We start from the raw sequence: 14,314 nt of genomic DNA, 5'->3' as shown, positions 1-14,314 counted from the left end.
TTAACGCTCCTGGTTTCCCTGTAACCTTAGCTACATCTGTATTTAAAGAAGAGTTGCATAATCATTCTTACATTATAATAAACTACAGTAGACTAGTGTAGCTGGGAAGTAAACCCGGACAAAATTGTTGAATTTCTGAAACTGCATGCGGAGTCTCTAAGGTACATAGTAAAACAACATAGTAAAAGTGTCCACGTTATCCATGGTTGCTTCATCCAATATGGCGGCCAATCCAACATGGCTGCCAACCACACTTACGGGACGGTATAACTTGATGTTTCTGAGTTTATCTTGCTTCTTGTTGCATTTACAGGAGACATTTCCTTGAGTAAATACTTAACAGACCACTATGAGATAAAATATATTATTGAAACACACCTTGGTGTGATGTTATGTCTCAAAATAATAAAGTTGTTGAAATTTAGTATATAAAAGTGAATGTCAGTTTCTCTTTGATTGCATTACGAAATAACAAGGTTAATAGAGTAGTAAGGTTCGGGCTATACGAAAAAGGAGACGGTGATTGGCTGGCAACATGACGTCACTGCAGAAGCAGAGCGAGAGAAGCGCACAATCACAAGCGAGATTATGCATGGAGCTTGCAAAAGAATTAATAAACAATAATTTCTACGTACCTTTTCTTGTTTAGTTGATTGTAGTGGGCTTCACTTTAGCTGATGCATGTCATTGCAGAGATTTTATTTGAGCAGACGTTGATTAGCGGATCTTATTGCTTCTGTTCATGTATTTAATGCGAATAAACATTTAAGTTCTAACAAATAGCCTGATTACTTGTTCATGTACACTCATGTCTAAAATGCTTGTCGCATATCTATAACTGTCTTCTTGTAAGAATATTATTTGATAATGATTATGCAGGATATTTTTGATACTGATACTATGTGTATAATCGGGAAATGCATACTGGTGATAAATGTCATAGGAAAAGAATTATAAATACGAAAATTATAATGAGGTAAACAAAATGTTCCTAAATGAACAAGAAAGTTTTATTATCCTTTTATTGTTCTCATTGACTTCTCTTTTGACATGAAATTTTCCGCATGCATGTCTTTGCCGATTATTCACATACTACCATTATAAGCGGGCGAATTCGTTATGAAATTGCATTTCTACAACAACATATTTATAGACATGCGACAATAATTTTGGACATGAGTATACATTTGGATATTTTTCACGTATTTTCGCCATCAGTTATCTTAGCAATATATTTTCCTTCTACATTGTGTTGGATCCGTTAACATCATTGAAAATAAGTTCAAATCCTTTTATTTTTTTATCCATTCCTCCAATGGGACGAGGAGACCACCACGTGATAGAAACCCTATTAAAACCTCAGATGCTTTGTCGGCTGTGGGAGAAAGTACATCTCCAGATGCTGTACCCATTGACGTGTCATATTTTCTTCCTCGATACGCTATGTATCCAGCAAGAAATCAAAACCCTCCCACTGACCAATTTGTCACTTGTTCACCATCTGATGATTGAGGTGTTATTCTGTCGTCTGATATAAAAATATTATTGATTTCAGTTTCGCCGTCAACCATTGTTAAGGGTTGTGACATATCGGGTAGAACAACTTCTAATAATTTTGATGTCAAAAAGTCTCCATAATCGTCTTGGGAGACAGGAACTTATTTCAAAGAGGTATTTCGTTTATATTTTCCCCCATAAGTAACTGGGGCAAACGGTGTTTGAATTCAGTTGGGGTCGGATGTTCATAAAATCCACCCAGTCCTCGTATTTGTGAGAAAAGTTCACCAAACAATATTGATTTAGTAGTGTTGTCAAAAGATTATTAATATTTAGCGATTGAAGATCAGTAAAAAAAGACGAAACAGCGAGCGAATTGTTGTTAGGAATCTTTCCTGAAAGGATAAGACATTTTGTGAATTACCTACTTATATTCCTTTGCAACAAGCATAAATCTCTCGCAAAATTCTCTCTTGAACAACTTGATGTGACAATGGCCACATGATAGTTCTTTCTTATCATTTCAACATCTGGCAGTTATTATGTCGAATGAACCATTCAAAAGTTGAATGAAATCTGCTACATCACGTTCTTCTGGTATAAACTAGCGAATAGTTTTAGCACTATGATCAGAGAATAACTGCATTGCTAAGTTCACTCGCTGACGCTCTCTGCCTTTTACATTGATATGAATAGGAGATAACTTATGGCACAATTTAATTTCTCCTTTAACTAATTCAAGTAATTTTTGGATTGTTTCCTTTGTTACATTTTTATTACCAGGCAAAGTTAAACCATCCAACATTTTTTTTCTTAAATGCTTATACAAATGTGGATCATCTGAAAAAGCCCAAGTTCTTTTCTTTGACGCTCGCGGATTTGAAAACCATGTATTTCTATGCGAAACATTCAGTTCGTTCCATACAGCACGAGGTTTTGCTCCCAGATCAGGTAATACACCAACAACATTATAACCAACATCTTCTAAAAAAAACATATCATTTTTCTTAACAAATTTATTCTCATAGTATCATCAAAACCACAATAAATTGGCTGTTTTAGCCAGCAAAAAGTCCTCGAACCGTCACAACTCATGCATTACTATGTGGGCCAATCACACAGCCTTCCGTATATAATACTACTATCAATGCTCACTTAATCAAATGAAACTACCGGTACACATATGCATTAAATAGTGGAGAATTTTTCCGCGTCTGTTTTGATTAAATTAAGAACATCTGATAGAATTCCAGCGCGACAGCGAAGCGAACGCGAAATCCATCTTGTATACAAGTAGATATCCAGGGTAACGAAACGAACGCGAAATCCATCTTTTATAAAAGTAGATATCCAGGGTAATGGAATTCTTAACATTTCTTAAAAATAAATAACATCTTTTGCTGATAGCAAGTAGCGTAATCGCCATGCAGATATCTTCTGTACTCCAATTAGTTCTTTTTCCTCCACGTAATAAGCATTTTATTTGATTTCACTGGTATACAAAATTTTGCTTATTATTATTTCTTGATGAAGTTTTATGTATTGTGGCCCCCTGAACATGAATCAGGCACTTATTTTTATGTAGTGTTAATATTTTCAATGATATAAGCATGTTTTATTTTTCTCCTATACTGATTTATGCAGAGTAATTAGCGTCCTTTTACTCGATACTCGCTAGGTGGTATCGCATTTGTTATTAAAGATAATTGTTTGGAGGACGAAACAGAGAATATAGATTCCAAAGATACATAGCAGAATTGTAATTTGATTAAATAGAGTTAGTTATTCAAGTGTGAAGCTGATGTTGGAGAAAACAAAATATAAGGAACATCAATGGGACGTGTGTGGGGATTTCAATATTATTGGTTTTCTTCTTGCGTAGCAAAGTGGTTATACTAAATATTCCTGCTTTCTATGTCTGTGGGACAGTCGGACAACTAACCAGTATTATGATCAAACCGTGTGACCTGAAAGAACGGAGCTTATTCCAGGAACACATAATGTGATAAATGAAGCATTAGTGCCCAGGGAGAAGATTCTCATGCCAACATTACATATTAAGCTGGGATTGGCAAAACAATTTGTGAAAGCTCTGGGTCGCAATTCACCTGCCCTACAATGTATCAAACAAATGTTTCCAGCTTTATCAGAGGCAAAAGTTCTGGCTGGCATTTTCACAGGGCCTCAGATTCGTGTCATGCTTAATAGTGCCCCACTTAAACAAAAAATGACGGAGTTGGAAAGAAACGCTTGGGAGGCCTTTCATAAATTGGTGACGGGATTTCTTGTGTATAACCGAAGTGAAGCGTTTGAACACCAAGTTAACACACTCATTGATCAATATCGAGCATTGGGATGTAGAATGTCTTTAAAATTACATATGCTACATTCATACTTGGATTTCTTTAGGGAGAATTAAGGAGATGTTAGCGAAGAGCAGGGGAACGTTACAATAAGGACATTGAGGTAATGAAAAGCAGATACCAAGAAAGGTGGGACTGCGCAACGATGGGTGATTATATTTGGGGGTTAGTTCATGACGAAGTGAGCGTTTCCCACAAAAGAAAAAGAACCACTAACTTTCACTTTTGACTACGGAATTCCAGTACTTGATGAATACTTTCCTCCAATCTCAAGTACTTTTGTATATAATTTTTATAAGAAATGTAATATTTATATATTTTAGTATTTATGTATTGTTATGTAGATTTTTGTTACCCAGAAAGTTGATGTCCAAAATGTGTGTTATGTTTGTAATTCAATGTTCCGATAAGACACAATTGTATAATGTATTACTGTTTGAGTAAAATCTAATATGCTTATATCATTACAAATTTTGACATTACGGGAAAATAACTGTCATACTCGTGTTCAGCGGGTGCAAATCATTAAGAAACCGACGAAAAACCAACATAAGCACGACCTTGATCAAAATTTGTATACCAGTGTTTTCTAAGAAAACAGTTCGTAAAAGTCTGTGTGTCTCAAATTCAACTTGTTTTTCAGTATTTCGTGATTGCTTATTAAGTTTCTGTTATGCCGCCGTAAGTCTCTTAGGTAGGCACTTAGTTTTCAGTTTAAGTTTTGATGGTTGTTCAACATGTCTACGATTTTCGTGTTTCAACGGTTTCACTTGCTTTCTAAGACTTTCAACTTCTTCAAAGAAGAAAATATTTCCTGTAAACGTACACTGATCATTTTTTCTCTTTTAGGGAGACAAATTCATTAGAGTTTCAATTGCTCTCTTCCTAACTTCTCTGGCATGAAATCTATCAGTCTTGTTAGTTAACTCCGCGCAGGTAAATCAGAACTAGCAGTACTAGTTGACATAATACTTGGGATATTTAGTTTGGTAGAGCATCTGGTTTCAGGACTTTCTTACAGGGCAAAGTAAGCAGTTCTGCTCGCAAATAACGAACGTAATCATCTGGTTTGAAATGTTGGAAATATACACTCTTAAAAATACTTTCTTAAATCTGAGAAACCGTTTCTTATCTGTGCACCGAGAAAATATTTTCTTAGAAACAAGAGTTCGAAACTCTCATTAATGAGAAATGAAGAAAATCAGATGAGGTTGTATAAAACGAGGCGAGAAACTATACTGTTACTTTCCTTTGAATAAGAATTGCCAAATCTCATTTCTAAGAAAATATTGTCTCGGTGCAGAGATCAGAAACGGTTTCGCAAATTTAAATATTATTTTAAACAGTGTATGGTGGAAATTGAAACATTGAAGTGGTCCTTCCTTCGACATTTGAGAGTCCATGTTTTTGTGTAAAAGAGGATCTTTTGCAAATGAATAATACACTATGTTTGTACCCGTAGTTTTTCTACTGTTCGTAGCACACCCTGCCACTGTGCAACCAGGCATTTTTGTGTTTACTTTTTGTGTAGAGCACACTCACAACACATTGGAAAATAACATAAAACAAAACAATAATAATAATAAACTTCTACGTAAACTTATTTTAAAGACTGTACGTAACACACACACACACACACACACACACAGATCCACACAGACGTACATACAAGAACTTAACAAAAGTCACAAAAAACAAAATATTAAGACACTTAACACCAAACATCGAAACAAGAAATTAAATTTCAGCAATGAATGCACAGAACGAACAGTTCAATAAATCGCGCGAATTGTGAAACCGAGAATCGTTTTTTCCGCTCGTACATAAAAGCGCTCTTATCAGTACTTATTCGCTTGCTCCTATCGCAACCTACTGCGCAAAGCCGAAATTTAAACTGGATTTGCATATCGCGTTAAGAGCTCCCCCTGGACGCAATAAGAACTGAACCAATTACAATGAAACTACATATGATTACCTACTTTTAAACCCTTATATTACATTTATTACATTTATAATATTACATTTATTAAAATTCATCTCCCTAGGTGTGGCGGAAATCATAATTTTTGCTGAAAATTAAACATATCACGAACACGTCAAATTAGGAAGAAGAAATTCCATATATAAATTGCTTGTTAAAAATAAGGGAACAAAGATCCCCCTTGTTTTTGAAATTTCCCTTTTTATGGAGGAGTGGAACATTTACATACGGGAGTCACCTAGAAAATAAAGATCTTTAGTTATTGAATAGTTCGAAAAACAGTTACAACCTAAGTTGTCTTTATTTTTGTATATAATTATAAACTACATTGAAACTTTGGTTGGCTGGTGTTGTTGCTTTCTTTTCTCTCTGTATTTACTATAACAAAGTGAACCTCTATATTTCGGCGAAAAGAAATTTTCTACCTCAGAGAGATTGCATCTGTTTTTGCGGGTGGCAGAATCGTCTGTAACTAATTCACTAACTAGTTATTGCATACCAGCCACTAGAAAGATCAGGTTTCCTTGAATAGTTCTCTATTGAAACTTTTATCACAGGACGAACAGTCAGATGGTGACGAACAGCAATTAACATTTAGAAATTAAATGAAAAATTTCCTAAATCAAGGCCTAAAAATCAAAGAAACTACAAACGAAGAAATAACAGATTATATGTTTTTAACCAACTCAAAAGAAGTAACGCAGCAGGATAAAACCTGAAATATTTATGGAACAAGTAGGAGGATTGACATTATATTTGTGAAAATTGTACAACTCATGTTCAAGACAGAGATAAAAACCATTCAACTGTAAACATGTCATTCTGGTTATAATTAAGAAGAATAATCAAAAGAAAAGCTAGGATCCTAAAGCTTGTATACAGATATGGCGTCCAAATATAATTAGGAAAACATTTCCAGAGGGTTAGAGGAAACCGGGTATGGTTGTAACACGTTTTTATTGTAACAAAGCGAGTAGTTTCTACGCTAATCACTAGATGTGGTTCATGTTCCAGTCAAAGCACAAGCCCTTCATGCACGTTCAGTCACTGTTTTTGTGTGAGGTAACGTGTGTTCATCTTGAAGTTTTCCTGGTTTTGGTGTTTTTTGGGCAGGTAAGTAAATATTCTATATCCATGAAAATATGCACTATTACAATATGTGTGCGAAACATTAGGTAATTTGAGTAAAATATTAAAAAGGATACTAATCAGTATTTGTTTAGTACTGAAACCAAACAAAGAATCAACACAATTTTGCAAACTCTGGCAAAGATAGCTACCGCAGTATGAGGTTGGTTGTAACAAAAAAATGGGTCTGGTTGTAACGCTGTTACAACCAGCCCCCACAGACTAAAGCAATGCATATGTAACTAAATTTGTACACGGTGAGCACAGAAACAGTACCTGATTTTAAAGTGCCGTATAATTAACATTTAATTGAATATTTACATGAAATTTTGTACAGAGCTCAGTAAACGCAAATTATTTTCTCATCTATCTTTTCAGAATCCTAGTTCGGACCAGGGCAGCTACAGGGCAATAACATCGAAAATGGCGTTCACCCCACAGCAACGAAGCTAGTGTGTTTTACAATTTGTAAAAACAGTTTTGTGAGACTGCAGCGTGATTCAAAACGACAATTTAATGCTGATCTACCCTCACACATATCCATTGTGAAGTGGCATGGAACGTTTATTGAGACGGGGTGCATTTGTGATCAAAGAAAAGGACATTCAGGAAACTGTGAAGAGCAGCCTTGGTACACAGCCCACAGAAGTCTACACGTAAAGCTAGCAGAGAGTTGCAGATGCCAGAAACAACATTAAGGAAGATATTACGCAAGCGTTTGTGCTGTTAGCCGTACCGGTTGCAGTTGGTTCAGAAGTTATACCCACAAGACAAGGTAAAGCGCCGTGAGTTTTCTGAAATTATGCAAAATTTCATGGAGGACGACGAAAACTTTCTGACGAAGATCATTTTCAGCCATGAGGTGACATTTTACTAAAGTGGAAAGGTGAATAGACACAATGTAAGGATATGGGGAACTCAGAATCCTCATGCAACTGTAAATGTGGAACGTGACTCACCCAAAAATCAATGTTTTTTGTTCAGTATCAGATCGTCTGGTGCACGGTCCGTTCTTCTTTCATGAACAAACGATTACAGGTGAAAGTTACATAGCATTACTACGTAGCTGGCTGATTCCGCAACTTAGTAATGCAGAGATAGACGACTTCGTTCTACAACAAGATGGAGCGCCGCCACACTGGCATTGTGCTGTACGCAGTTTTCTAAACGAGAACCTCCCAAACCGATGGATAGGGCGCTCTGGAGTCAATGATCAAATTCTTTGCAAGTGGCCTCCAAGATCACCTGACCTCACTGTTTGTGACTTCTTTCTGTGGGGATTTCTGAAGGACAAAGCACCTCCACTATCCGCTACTCTGAACGATCTCCAAGAACGCATCAGTGATGCTCTCAACTCCATCACACCGGATATGCTTCACAACGTGTGGTTGGAGCTATATTACGGCCTCGATATTCCCCGCGTTACAGGTGGCGCGCACATCCAGTGTTTGTGATTTCAATTATTGCTACAAAAAACTTTTTGAGTTTGTGTATCACTGTTCAAAATTTCAGCAAAATATTCCTTGGCATATTAAATTTACACTAATTTGAAACTTGGGACTATTTCTGTGCTCACCCTGTATTATTTACTTGAAAATTTTACCTAAATAGGGATTCTGTTACATGAACATTGTTTCCCCCCTCTCTCTCTCTCTCTTTCGTTCTTTGAAAAGTATTTCAATTCTCTTATAAAATTTATGTAGCTACTTAACGACACACAACAGCCTAATGTTTGCTAGGTATCCGCAGCTATAGAGGATACTGGTTTTACATTTCTATTGAAGCAGATGTAATTTTAATCTGTAATAGTGAAATATATGGTTCATCTTGTCATCTGACGAAGACAGTGATAACGCAATTTGCCTAGTTTGTTGTGAATTACTTTCCAAATCTGCGCCAAGAGAGAAATGAATTCAATGTAATTTTTGCCATCTGTGGGCTCATGTTCTCCGCACGACGGTGACGGTTAATACAAATGTCACAACTGTGATTCAAATGATTCAATGTAGGTAAAAGTAAAAGTAGACTAGGTAACTGAAAGTGTAAATTTGAGTGTCGAAGTGCATAGGGTACTAGAGTAGATGTAGATGTCGAAATGTAGATGTGCATAGGGTCTAGTACTATGTTTCATATTATGGTTATCATAACAAATGATGTGTTGACATTTTTGAGTTAAAAGAAATATGTCAAGGCTAGTTAGGGTTACATTTCTTTAGCTAAACCTGATATGTAAAAGGCAAAGTAAACTTAAATATATCATATAATTCTGTTCATTCATCAAACTATTACCTATTTTATTGTATGTATGCTGTAAACTGTATATCCATTTGCTGCTAAGATATATTTCCAATGTGAAGAGAGAGTTATATATAAATACATGTAAAAAAGCACAGTACTTTCATTAGTCATTAGTAACGTATTCTATGTCACTCTCTGAACCTGTAACAGAGGAACATATTGAATATCGATCTTATAATCTAATTTTGTGTTAATATTGTAATATATGTAATAGCAATTGTATCCACTTACCAGAGATGCAGCGCGTTACAACGAACCCCAATCACTGTTAGAACCAACCTCAACGTCGGGGTTGGTTGTAACATTTGGACAGTCTTTGTTTTTCCACTATATCTCAGCAAATATTTTACATTATCTGATATTTGCTAGGTATTTTGAGAGAAGGATGTCCAAACTTCCGGTCACGTGCAAAAATTCGTATTTTTTCTTCAACTGGAGTCTAGTTATGGATAAAAATGTAAAAAGTGTTATAACCATACCCTGTCTCCTCTAATAACAAAAAGAATAAAAATACAAGAAAGGTTAAGATAATTTACAACATGGATTAAACAAAAGGACATAGAGAGAAAATACCACTGAGAGGATTATGAAGTTCATAGAAAACGGGAAAACAGAAAAATATTTAATAATTATATTTGTATATTTAAAAGTTACAAGAAAGGTTTCTCACTTGTTTAGCCATAACCTTCAAACATCGATATGTCACCTAAGAGGTACCAAGAAGATCAAAAGTAGTCCCCGTGAGCATCGAGGACCTTCTGTCAACGTTCTGGAAGGCCATGGATTCCATCGCGGTAGAACTTGGTGAGCGTGAAGCGAAGAAAGTATCAAGTGTACTTTGTAACTCAACTAGGGGTTTGAACTGCCTCCCCTAAAACAGGGCGCAAAATTTCGATCGCTAAGTCGCAATCGGCGACTAAAATTTAGAGCTGGAGACAAGTGTTCAGTAGGAGTGAGATCTGCCGTAACTTACAAGGGCTGCGCAATTTGTGATTAGCACGAAAGTAATTGTCACTGAATGATAGAAAAACAGGGAATATAAAGTTCTCATAACAAACGTGGAAAGTGTAGTCTTTGCAGATTTATAACTCATCCCTCCTTCATTACGAGATTCCTGACTTGGCTTCCAATTGTCACATTAGGTGCAGTTTTACCTGTAAGCACTTCTTCATGTGAGAGAAGCTTCAGCAATCTCGACAGAGTTTAGACAGTCTATATGAATTCACTACAGACTGACACACTGGATGATTTGCTGACAATCTCCACCAATTGCCCTTCATTGAAGAACATTGATCCGAAAAATGCAGTCGACAACTGATACTTCAATGCAGAGAGAGAGAGCGTAACACAAACATGAAGTCTTAAATTAAAGTTCTTTTTTTTCATGTATAGGAATTGTCCAATTCAAAATTCTTTATAATGAATCGAATAATCAGGTTTTGAAACTTTATGCCCTGATGTTATATCTTTCTCTTTCAAACTCAAAGGCGTTGAGGGGAGGGGGCATCTCATAATTTGTACGTGAGAGATGCTGTCCACCATCATTTTTGAACTGGCGAGTGAACTTTTACATCCTGCTATGAGTGATGGCACAGGTGATAATCGTAAAATACAGTGTCCCGGGAATACGGAGGATGCAATACTGTTTCCCATCCAAGGAATGAACGGTGCCCCGGGACATCCTAGCCACGTGACGATTAGTGTTATCCTGTAACATGAGGGCCCTTTTGAGATTCAGAGGTGGCTCAAGAGCTTTGAGTTTTTCTTAAACACGGCTCAACAGCTGACAGTACGAAGTTATATTGATACTTTGACCAGTTAGTAGAAGTTCCCGATGTACGATACCACGAGGAGTCCATCAAACACACGAACACCTTCTTTTGGTGCAGTATTGGTTTCGACTCTATTGAAACCCGTTTATTGAATGCTAGCCACTCAGACTGAATTGTAGTCCAGTTCCTCACATGTCTGGCCACTGTTCGCCTCACTTGCTGCCTGAGGGTCTTAATTTTGTACATGTCGTGGTATGCCGCCACGCAGTGGGTTTTCGAGCGTTTTGTCACCGTCTTTAAACTTGCTAATCCACTGTCGCACTGTCAGCATAGTCAGGACACATTCACCAAAGGCCTGGCATACCTTACGCTCCGCTGCAGCGGCCTTTGACCCCAGTTTGAACTCGTACAGTATATACGCCCTTACGACGCTCTGTGGAAGTATCATGTTCACTCTGGCCTTAGGCAGATTCATGGTGTAATTGAACTGACACCTCCAGGTAGTGTGTTGGGTATACCCACATCAACAACTGACCTTCGCCTTATTTCCAATCGCATTTGACCTACGGTGTGAGGCTAATTGAACGAATACCTCCACGAAAAGCGACAGAAATTTCTTTGTTACCTTTATAAGATTTATTTGTGTGAGTTTTATCGTGGTTCTCCCATTTCTCCTCACTTTCTTCATCCCACTATTATTATCTGTCTCGTTATTACCGTCCCCGTCTGCCTTGGAGGTTAGCCGTGGGGAGTTGAAAAGAATGTGATTTGTGATGTCAAACATGATTCAAAATCACTCCTCAAACATAATTTTCGGACAAATTGATATTTCAGATTCAAGTATGCATACAGATTTAGAATATGGAGATATTTATATAAAACTAAGACACATTTCTTCGTGGAAACAGCATCCTCATGTCATCTACTTTATTTTATTTATTTATTTGTCGGCGCAAGTCGATTCTTACTTGGAACAGGTGAAACTGAATGCTGTCACTATTGTAGGAATTTTCTTCACTCTAATTATCATGTAATGACTTTTAGATTTTTACTATCTTGGCGTCTGCACATCAATCGCCAATATCTTATTTTCAGTATTAATATTTATTTTAATTATTGAGCTTACTGTATTTGCAGATTTTCAATATGGTATCTAGCTTAGGGTAGTAAGGCTGGCAAGTAACATATTATCAACTAACCGATATGGATACAACTTTTGTTTGACGGTAACTTTGTTCTAAAGTGAGGATAACTTTGTATTCTTATATTCGTGTCAATTGCGTGAGTTTCCTTGTATTGTTAACAGTTACTGTCATTGGCTAAGGTGATGACATTTTTGTAGGGTAAGTAGGTGCAAACTTGAACCTATACGAAATATTTCTTTGACTTCAACAATGAGGATCACAACAAGAAGGATGTGAAATTATGACAGGCAAGGTGTGTGTGTATGTGGTGGCGCACTTGGGGATACTGGAGAATAAAAACAGAATACTCTTATCTGGAATGTTTCGACGTAGAAAGTTCATACGTTGGACTTTCCATAATTATTAAACTATGAAAGGTAGAAACATCGCTAACCACTTGTTCATCCTTTTAGATATGGAAAACATGATAGTTACGTATAACCGTTATAATAAATTTCTAAACTTCAGATAGTACTGTGAAATTATTCATCCTCCATAGTATGGGTAGAATTTATTTCAAGCACCTTCTTTGATATTTTGGTTCCACTCTGACACAAGAACTTCCAAAATAAAGCGGTTAGGTACTTCGTTTGAAGAAGCTCTCAACGCTCTCTCAAAAATTCGCTTTTAAACTTTTCTTTACTTTTCTGTTTAAACAGTAACTAAATTTATTTTGTTACAAGTACATCTAGGACGAGAATTTTAACTTAGAACCAATATTCAAGTATTACAATCAACACAGAGGAAAATAATATATGATAATAATCCCGTTTTAAAGCTTGATAGAAAGTTTTGAATATTAGTGTTTCGTTTAATACAAGTGAACGGTAAAGGAAAGTAAAATATATTCAAGAATTAAGTCATAAGTTGTTATTGCCATCTATGGATTACTGTGAAATTGATTTTCATGTAGAATGGAGCAAAGAAATTGTTTTTTTTTAATATCTTATCAGAAATGAACTTTATTCTTTGGAGGAACACCTTTTAAAATTCTGAAGTATGTGAAGCTTTATGGATATTTCCAAAACAGTTCGTTGAAATAATAGTGAATTGTGTTCTTAAAAGTTATGCGTATGTAATATGCAATTAACTTTAAAAAGTTCTAGGTCTCCCTGGTTTCCCAAAACCACCCAGAACTCACCACGGAAAGGTGGCTACATATCAATTTTACCCGTACCCATCCAAATCATCCTACCTTCGGACACAATTTGCTTAAGGTTTTTTTTTGTTTTTTTTTTCAGGTTTTATTCCAAAAGTAGGTATAATTTATCTTTCCAAAATGCTTGCTCTAACAAATCCATTTCGAGCGAAAACATCAAACACTCTTGAGGAAGCCTAGGGTGACATTAATGTGATACACATTTCAAATTTTGGGTGTGATATGGGAATTGAATAAGCTGTGAAAGGATAGGTGTACTTTCCCTAATACATTTCTTTAGATCATTCCTCAATACATGAAATGACACTGTTGGATCCATGAATATTTTGTAGTATTAATTGATGTATGTCATTGCGCCATCAATAATAACTTTTGCTCTCTCTAAGAAATCAAGCTTGCTATGCTATTTGCTCACATTTGAGTCGCTTAAAAAATAACGAATTAATAAACAATTACGCCGAAATTGATATGAATTTATGAACGACAATTACTCACAACGAATTACGTGCAATAAAAGATCTCTTCAGGAAAACATTATTTGCGTGAGACACAAAAGTAGTAACACTAGCCAGTGATATGGTTCAGTAATGTAGATCTCTTGTAGGGAAGATTAAGTGATGAAGATCGCCACATATTGGGAGAGGTGACCTTGGGTGATGTTATGTGTATACATAGCATTCATGACCCGATTGTCATTTGGAAATAAGTTTTAGTGTAGATCCTGTCATTCATAAGTTCGCTGTTGCACAACGACTCAAAACAGTAAAAGCTCACACTACACTGAAGAAACATAAACGCTAGAACTAGGCTTAGCACTTCCATCTGCTCTACTTGCTAGCGAACATGTCTTTGCTATACAGGGTCCCGGATTAGATTTCTATTTCTAGCGAAGATGGCTTATTAAATGTTTAATTAAATAAGTGGGGTCGCGT

This window comes from Thermobia domestica, chromosome 3, assembly GCF_964235325.1.
Source record: "Thermobia domestica chromosome 3, izTheDome1.hap1.1, whole genome shotgun sequence".
Classification (NCBI taxonomy): domain Eukaryota; kingdom Metazoa; phylum Arthropoda; class Insecta; order Zygentoma; family Lepismatidae; genus Thermobia; species Thermobia domestica.
Note: the sequence above shows the minus strand (reverse complement) of the source record.